This window comes from Lolium rigidum, chromosome 2 (genome assembly GCF_022539505.1).
Source record: "Lolium rigidum isolate FL_2022 chromosome 2, APGP_CSIRO_Lrig_0.1, whole genome shotgun sequence".
In the NCBI taxonomy this organism is placed as follows: Eukaryota; Viridiplantae; Streptophyta; class Magnoliopsida; order Poales; family Poaceae; genus Lolium; species Lolium rigidum.
Genome location: NC_061509.1, coordinates 245,752,193 through 245,761,085, shown reverse-complemented (window position 1 = coordinate 245,761,085; position 8,893 = coordinate 245,752,193).

The window sequence follows — 8,893 nt, the reverse complement described above, 5'->3', positions numbered from 1 at the left end:
TCTCAAACGTATCTATAATTTCTTATGTTCCATGCTGGTTTTATGACAATACTCACATGTTTTATACACACTTTACATCATTTATACGCATTTTCCGGCACTAACCTATTAACAAGATGCCGAAGCGCCAGTTCCTGTTTTGTGTTGTTTTTTGTTTCAGAAATCCTACACAGGAAATATTCTCGGAATTGGACGAAACGAACGCCCAGGGTCTTATTTTTCCACGGAGCTTCCAGAAGACCGAAGAGGATACGAAGTGGGGCCACGGGGCGCCGACACCACAAGGTCGCGCGGCCAGGGATGGGCCCGCGCCGGCCTATGGTGTGGGGCCCCCGTGCCTCCTCCGACTCTGCCCTTCCACCTACTTATACTCTCCGTCGGGAAAACCCTATTACCGAGAGCCACAATACGGAAAAAGTTCCAGAGACGCCGCCGCCGCCAATCCCATCTCGGGGGATTCTGGAGATCGCCTCCGGCACCTTGCCGGAGAGGGGAATCATCACCCGGAGGACTCTACATCACCATGATCGCCTCCGGACTGATGTGTGAGTAGTTCATCCTTGGACTATGGGTCCATAGCAGTAGCTAGATGGTTGTCTTCTCCTCTTGTGCTATCATGTTTAGATCTTGTGAGCTGCCTATCATGATCAAGATCGTCTATTTTTAATGCTACATGTTGTGTTTGTTGGGATCCGATGAATATGGAATACTATGTGAAGTTGATTATTGATCTATCATATATGTGTTGTTTATGATCTTGCATGCTCTCCGTTGCTAGTAGAGGCTCGCAGCGAGTTGATACTTGTGACTCCAAGAGGGAGTATTTATGGTCGATAGTGGGTTCATGCCTCCATTGAATGCGGGACGGTGACGGAAAGTTCTAAGGTTGTAGATGTCTTGTTGCCACTAGGGATAAAACATCAATGCTTTGTCTAAGGATATTTGTGTTGATTAGATTACGCACCATACTTAATGCAATTGTACTGTTGTTTGCAACTTAATACTTGGAAGGGGTGCGGATGCTAACCCGAAGGTTGACTTTTTAGGCATAGATGCATGCTTGGATAGCGGTCTATGTACTTTGTCGTAATGCCCTAAGTAAATCTCATATTAGTCATCATGATATGTATGTGCATTGTTATGCCCTCTCTATTTGTCAATTGCCCAACTGTAATTTGTTCACCCAACATGCTATTTCTTATTGGAGAGACACCACTAGTGAACTGTGGACCCCGGTCCATTCTTTTACATCTGAAATACAATCAACTGCAAACTCTGTTCTCTGTTGTTCTTCGCAAACAAACATCATTTTCCACACCATACGTTTAATCCTTTGTTTACAGCAAGCCGGTGAGATTGACAACCTCACTGTTAAGTTGGGGCAAAGTATTTTGATTGTGTTGTGCAGGTTCCACGTTGGCGCTGGAATCCCTGGTGTTGCGCCGCACTGCATTCCTTCACCAACAACGTTCACGTGGCCTTCATCTCCTACTGGTTCGATAATCTTGGTTTCTTACTGAGGGAAAACTTGCTGCTGTACGCATCACACCTTCCTTTTGGGGTTCCCAACGGACGTGTGCTTCACGCGTTATCAAGCTCTTTTTCTGGCGCCGTTGCCGGGGAGATCAAGACACGCTGCAAGGGGAGTCTCTCACATCCAATCTCTGTACTTTGTTTTTTGTCTTGCTTTACTTTACTTTATTTACTGCTTCGTTTGCTTTCTCTATATCAAAAATACAAAAAAAATTAGTTACTTGCTTTACTTTATTTACCTTTTGTTTGCGTTCTCTATATTAAAAACACAAAAAAATTAGTTACTTGCTTTACTTTATTTACCTTTTGTTTATTTCATCATGCTTCCTCCTAAGTTCACTCTGAAAGATATACCAGTAGGGCAAGGGTCTATCATTGGAAGAGATAGTATAGAAGCATTTTTCACTCATGTTAGTACAGTTGAAGATTTTGAGGATAGACACTTGGTAGAACTAGCTCCTACTTATGAAATTGCTACTGCCTCTTTAGTACACATGTTGGAAGCTAGATTTGTTAATCTCAACCCCATAATGCAACATATGTTTCTTACACTTTCTGATATGGAAGAAGGAGAGAAGAAAGATTTTGTTTTAGAAACCCTTCTTAAAGAATTTGGTGATGTAGCTAAAGAAGCTAGAAAAGTCTTTATTCAACATAAGATGCTTGGCTTTTATACTAATTTTGCAAGTACCCTTAAAAAGATGGAAAAAGATAGGCTAAAGTACACTAATAAAACCAATTGTGAGGGGGAGATTAAAGTACCAATACCTCTTAAGCTCCTAGGGATGCATGAAGCTCTAGAAAATAACTATGCTTGGCTTGTTCCTGAAAATTTATTTGAGGAGGATAGTAAGCCTAAAAGTAATGAAAGAGGAGCCTCTGAGACTTACATAGACAATATACAATGCATTGTTGAGAAAACTCCCAACTCTGATGTTGATGTTTCATTTCTTGATAATACTTGATTCACACTTTATGCGCCTAGCTGAAAGGCGTTAAAGAAAAGCGCTTATGGGAGACAACCCATTATTTTACTTCTGCATTTTTGTTTTATATTTGAGTCTTGGAAGTTGTTGCTACTGTAGCAACATCTCCTTATCTTTATTTTATTGCATTGTTGTGCCAAGTAAAGTCTTTGATAGTAAGGTTGATACTAGATTTGGATTGCTTGTGCGAAACAGATTTCTTCGTTGTCACGAATTTGAGTAGGCCTCTCTGTAGGTAGCTCAGAAAAATCTGCCAATTTTTGTGTGTGATCCTCAGATATGTACGCAACTTTCATTCAATTTGAGCTTTTTCATGTGAGCAAGTTAAGTGCCCTTAAAAAATTCGTCTTTACAGACTGTTCTATTTTGACAGATTCTGCCTTTTATTTCGCATTGCCTCTTTTGCTATGTTGAATGGATTTCTTTGTTCCATTAACTTTCAGTAGCTTTGGGCAATGTCCAGAAGTGTTAAGAATGATTATGTCACCTCTGAATATGTGAATTTTTGATTATGCACTAACCCTCTAATGAGTTTGTTTTGAGTTTGGTGTGGAGGAAGTTTTGAAGGATCAAGAGAGGAGGATGATACAATATGATCAAGAAGAGTGAAAAGTCTAAGCTTGGGGATGCCTCCGTGGTTCATCCCTGCATATTTCAAAAAGACTCAAGCATCTAAGCTTGGGGATGCCTTGGTCATCGACAACTTATCAGGTCACCTCTAGTGAAACTATATTTTTATTCCGTCACATCTTATGTGCTTTACTTGGAGCGTATGTATGTTTTTATTTTTGTTTTTGTTTGAATAAAATCGGATCCTAGCATTCTTTGTGTGGGAGAGAGACACGCTCTGCTCGTTGATGTCTACGTTCCCCCTCCTTTCCTGTAGACAGTGTTGGGCCTCCAAGAGCAGAGGTTTGTAGAACAGCAGCAAGTTTCCCTTAAGTGGATACCCAAGGTTTATCGAACTCAGGGAGGAAGAGGTCAAAGATATCCCTCTCATGCAACCACTGCAACCACAAAGCAAGAAGTCTCTTGTGTCCCCAACACACCTAATAGGTGCACTAGTTCGGCGAAGAGATAGTGAAATACAGGTGGTATAAATAAGTATGAGCAAGTAGCAACGGTGCCGAGAAAAGTGCTTGGCGTGTAGTTGATGGTGGTGGTATTGCAACGATAGTGACGCAATAAAACAAGTAACAAGCAGTAGTAACTCAGCGGTAGTAACGCAGCAGTAGTAAACAAGCGAGTAGTAACTCAGCAGTATTTAGGAACAAGGCCTAGGGAATAGACTTTCACTAGTGGACACTCTCAACATTGATCACATAACGAGAATAGATAAATGCATACTCTACACTTTTGTTGGATGATGAACACATTGCGTAGGATTACACGAACCCTCAATGCCGGAGTTAACAAGCTCCACAATAATGCTCATGTTTAAGTAACCTTTAGTGTAAGATAGATCAACGCTACTAAACCAAGTACTAGCATAGCATGCACACTTGTCACCTTCATGCATATGTAGGAGGAATAGATCACATCAATATTATCATAGCAATAGTTAACTCCATAATCTACAAGAGATCATGATCATAGCATAAACCAAGTACTAACACGGTGCACGCACTGTCACCTTTGCACACATGCAGGAGGAATAAACTACTTTAATAACACATCACTAGAGTAGCACATAGATAAATTGTGATACAACATGCTGCAATCTTAAAGAGATATAAATAAGCACCTCACTATGCCATTCAACAGTGAATAAGTATTCTGTGAAATCTAGCCTAAGAGACCCACACGGTGCACACCCTGTCACCTTTACACACGTGGGACGAGGAGTCTCCGGAGATCACATAAGTAAAACTCACTTGACTAGCATAATGACATCTAGATTACAAGCATCATCATATGAATCTCAATCATGTAAGGCAGCTCATGAGATTATTGTATTGAAACACATAGGAGAGAGATGAACCACATAGCTACCGGTACAGCCCCGAGCCTCGATGGAGAACTACTCCCTCCTCATGGGAGCAGCAGCGGTGATGAAGATGGCGGTGGAGATGGCAGCGGTGTCGATGGAGAAGCCTTCCGGGGCACTTCCCCGCTCCGGCGGCGTGCCGGAACGGAGATCCTGTCCCCCGGATCTTGGCTTCGCGATGGCGGCGGCTACGGCAGGTTTACGTGGGTTTCGTCAATTGGTATCGGGTTTTCCGATCCAGGGGCTTTATATAGGCGAAGAGGCGCGCGCGAGGAGGGCTGACGGGGGGCCACACCATAGGGCGGCGCGGCCCCCTCTGGCCGCGCCGGCCTAGGGTTTGGTGGCCCCGTGGCCCCCTCCGGTCCTTCCCGGGTGTTCCGGATGCTTCCGATGAAAATAGGAACTTTGGCGTTGATTTCGTCCGATTCCGAGAATATTTCGTTACTAGGATTTCTGAAACCAAAAACAGCGGAAAACGAGAACCGGCACTTCGGCATCTTGTTAATAGGTTAGTTCCGAGAAAATGCACGAATATGACATAAAGTGTGCATAAAACATGTAGATAACATCAATAATGTGGCATGGAACACAAGAAATTATCGATACGTTGGAGACGTATCAGCATCCCCAAGCTTAGTTCTGCTCGTCCCGAGCGGGTAAAACGATAACAAAGATAATTTCTGGAGTGACATGCCATCATAAACTTGATCATACTATTTGTACAGCATATGTAGTGAATGCAGCGATCAAAACAATGGTAATGACATGAGTAAACAACTGAATCATATAGCAAAGACTTTTCATGAATAGCACTTCAAGACAAGCATCAATAAGTCTTGCATAAGAGTTAACTCATAAAGCAATAATTCAAAGTAAAGGCATTGAAGCAACACAAAAGAAGATTAAGTTTCAGCGGTTGCTTCCAACTTATAACATGTATATCTCATGGATAATTGTCAATGCAAAGCAATATAACAAATGCAATATGCAAATATGTAAGAATCAATGCACAGTTCACACAAGTGTTTGCTTCTTGAGATGGAGAGAAATAGGTGAACTCACTCAATATAAAAGTAAAAGAATGGTCCTTCAAAGAGGAAAGCATCGATTGCTATATTTGTGCTAGAGCTTTGATTTTGAAAACATAAAGAGAGCATAAAAATAAAGTTTTGAGAGGTGTATGTTGTTGTCAACGAATGGTAGCGGGTACTCTAACCCCTTGCCGGACAAACCTTCAAAGAGCGGCTCCCATTTTATTTTATTTTTGGATGGCACTCCTTCCAACCTTTCTTTCACAAACCATGGCTAACCGAATCCTCGGGTGCCTGCCAACAATCTCATACCATGAAGGAGTACCTTTTTATTTTAGTTTTATTATGATGACACTCCTCCCAACCTTTGCTTACACAAGCCATGGCTAACCGAATCCTTCGGGTGCCGTCCAACAATCACATACCATGGAGGAGTGTCTATTTTTAGTTTGTTAATTTGGGACTCGGGAATCCCATTGCCAGCTCTTTTTGCAAAATTATTGGATAAGCGGATGAAGCCACTAGTCCATTGGTGAAAGTTGCCCAACAAGATTGAAAGATAAACACCACATACTTCCTCATGAGCTATAAAACATTGACACAAATAAGAGGTAATAAATTTTGAATTGTTTAAAGGTAGCACTCAAGCAATTTACTTTGGAATGGCGGAGAAATACCATGTAGTAGGTAGGTATGGTGGACACAAATGGCATAGTGTTGGCTCAAGTATTTGGATGCATGAGAAGTATTCCCTCTCGATACAAGGTTTAGGCTAGCAAGGTTGTTTGAGGCAAACACAAGGATGAACTAGTACAGCAAAACTCACATAAAAGGCATATTACAAGTATCATAAGACTATACATCGTCTTCCTTGTTGTTCAAACACCTTACTAGAAATTATCTAGACCTTAGAGAGACCAATTATGCAAACCAAATTTTAGCATGCTCTATGTATTTCTTCACTAATAGGTGCAAAGTATATGATGCAAGAGCTTAAACATGAGCACAACAATTGCCAAGTATCACATTATCCAAGACATTATAGCAATTACTACATGTATCATTTTCCAATTCCAACCATATAACAATTTAACGAAGAGGAAACTTCGCCATGAATATTATGAGCTAAGAACACATGTGTTCATATGAACCAGCGGAGCGTGTCTCTCTCCCACACAAGCATGATGTAATCCAATTTATTCAAACACAAACAAAAACAAAAGCAAACAAACAAACGCTCCAAGTAAAGTACATAAGATGTGGCCGAATAAAAATATAGTTTCAGGGGAGGAACCTGATAATGTTGTCGATGAAGAAGGGGATGCCTTGGGCATCCCCAAGCTTAGACGCTTGAGTCTTCTTGATATATGCAGGGGTGAACCACCGGGTGCATCCCCAAGCTTTGAGCTTTCACTCTCCTTGATCATAGTATATCATCCTCCTCTCTTGACCCTTGAAAACTTCCTCCACACCAAACTCGAAACAACTCATTAGAGGGTTAGTTTTCAAGGATCAAGAGAGGAGGATGATACAATATGATGAAGAAGAGTGAAAAGTCTAAGCTTGGGGATGCCCCCGTGGTTCATCCCTGCATATTTCAAGAAGACTCAAGCATCTAAGCTTGGGGATGCCCAAGGCATCCCCTTCTTCATCGACAACTTATCAAGTCACCTCTAGTGAAACTATATTTTTATTCCGTCACATCTTATGTGCTTTACTTGGAGCGTCTGTATGTTTTTGTTTTTGTTTTTGTTTGAATAAAATCGGATCCTAGCATTCCTTGTGTGGAAGAGAGACACGCTCCACTCGTCATATGAACACTGGTGTTCTTAGCTTCACTTTTAATGTTCATGGCGAAGGTTGAAACTGCTTCGTTCATTATTATTTGGTTGGCAACAAAAAATGCTTCATGTGGTAATTGGTATATTGTCTTGAATAATTTGATACTTGGCAATTGTTGTGCTCAAATAGATCATGTTTAAGCTCTTGCATCATGTACTTTGCAGCTATTAATGAAGAACTACCATAGAGCTTGTTGAAATTTGGTTTGCATGATTGGTCTCTCTAAAGTCTAGATATTTTCTCGGTGAAGTGTTTGAACAACAAGGAAGACGATGTAGAGTCTTATAATGCTTGCAATATGTTCTTATGTAAGTTTTGCTGTACCGGTTCATACTTGTGTTTGCTTCAAACAACCTTGCTAGCCAAAGCCTTGTACTGAGAGGGAATTCTTCTCGTGCATCCAAATCCTTTTGCCAAAAACTATGCCATTTGTGTCCACCATACCTACCTACTATGTGGTATTTCTCTGCCATTCCAAAGTAAATTGCTTGAGTCCTACCATTAAAATTTAATTCCTTGTCTTTGCAATACATAGCTCATGGGAAAATAGCTTAAAAACTATTGTGGTAAAGAATATGTAGCTTATGTATCTTATTTCTTATAAGTTGCTTGTTGAGCGGTGATACGTCTCCGACGTATCGATAATTTCTTATGTTCCATGCCACATTATTGATGTTATCTACATGTTTTATGCACACTTTATGTCATGTTCGTGCATTTTCTGGAACTAACCTATTAACAAGATGTCGAAGTGCCGGTTCTCGTTTTCTCGCTGTTTTTGGTTTCGAAATCCTGGTAACGAAATATTCTCGGAATCGGACGAAATCAACGCCCAAGTTCCTATTTTTCCCGGAACCATCCAGAACACCCGAGAGCCGCCAGAGGGAAGCCCTGGGGGCCCCACACCACACCCTGGCACGGCCAGAGGGGGGGCCGCGCCGCCCTATGGTGTGGTGGCCCTAGGCCCCCTCTGAGGCTGCCCTTACGCCTATTTAAAGCCTCCGTCGCGAAAACCCTATTACGAAGGACGAAACCCACAGAAACCTTCCAGAGCCGCCGCCATCGCGAAGCCAAGATCTGGGGGACAGGAGTCTCCGTTCCGGCACCCTGCCGGAGCGGGGAAGTGCCCCCGGAAGGCTTCTCCATCGACACCGCTGCCATCTCCACCGCCATCTTCATCACCGCTGCTGCTCCCATGAGGAGGGAGTAGTTCTCCATCGAGGCTCGGGGCCGTACCGGTAGCTATGTGGTTCATCTCTCTCCTATGTACTTCAATACAATAATCTCATGAGCTGCCTTACATGATTGAGATTCATATGATGATGCTTGTAATCTAGATGTCACTATGCTAGTCAAGTGAGTTTTACTTATGTGATCTCCGGAGACTCCTTGTCCCACGTGTGTAAAGGTGACGAGTGTGTGCACCGTGTGGGTCTCTTAGGCTATATTTCACTGAATACTTACTCACCTGTTATGAATGGCGTAGTGAAGTGCTTATTTATATCTCTTTATGA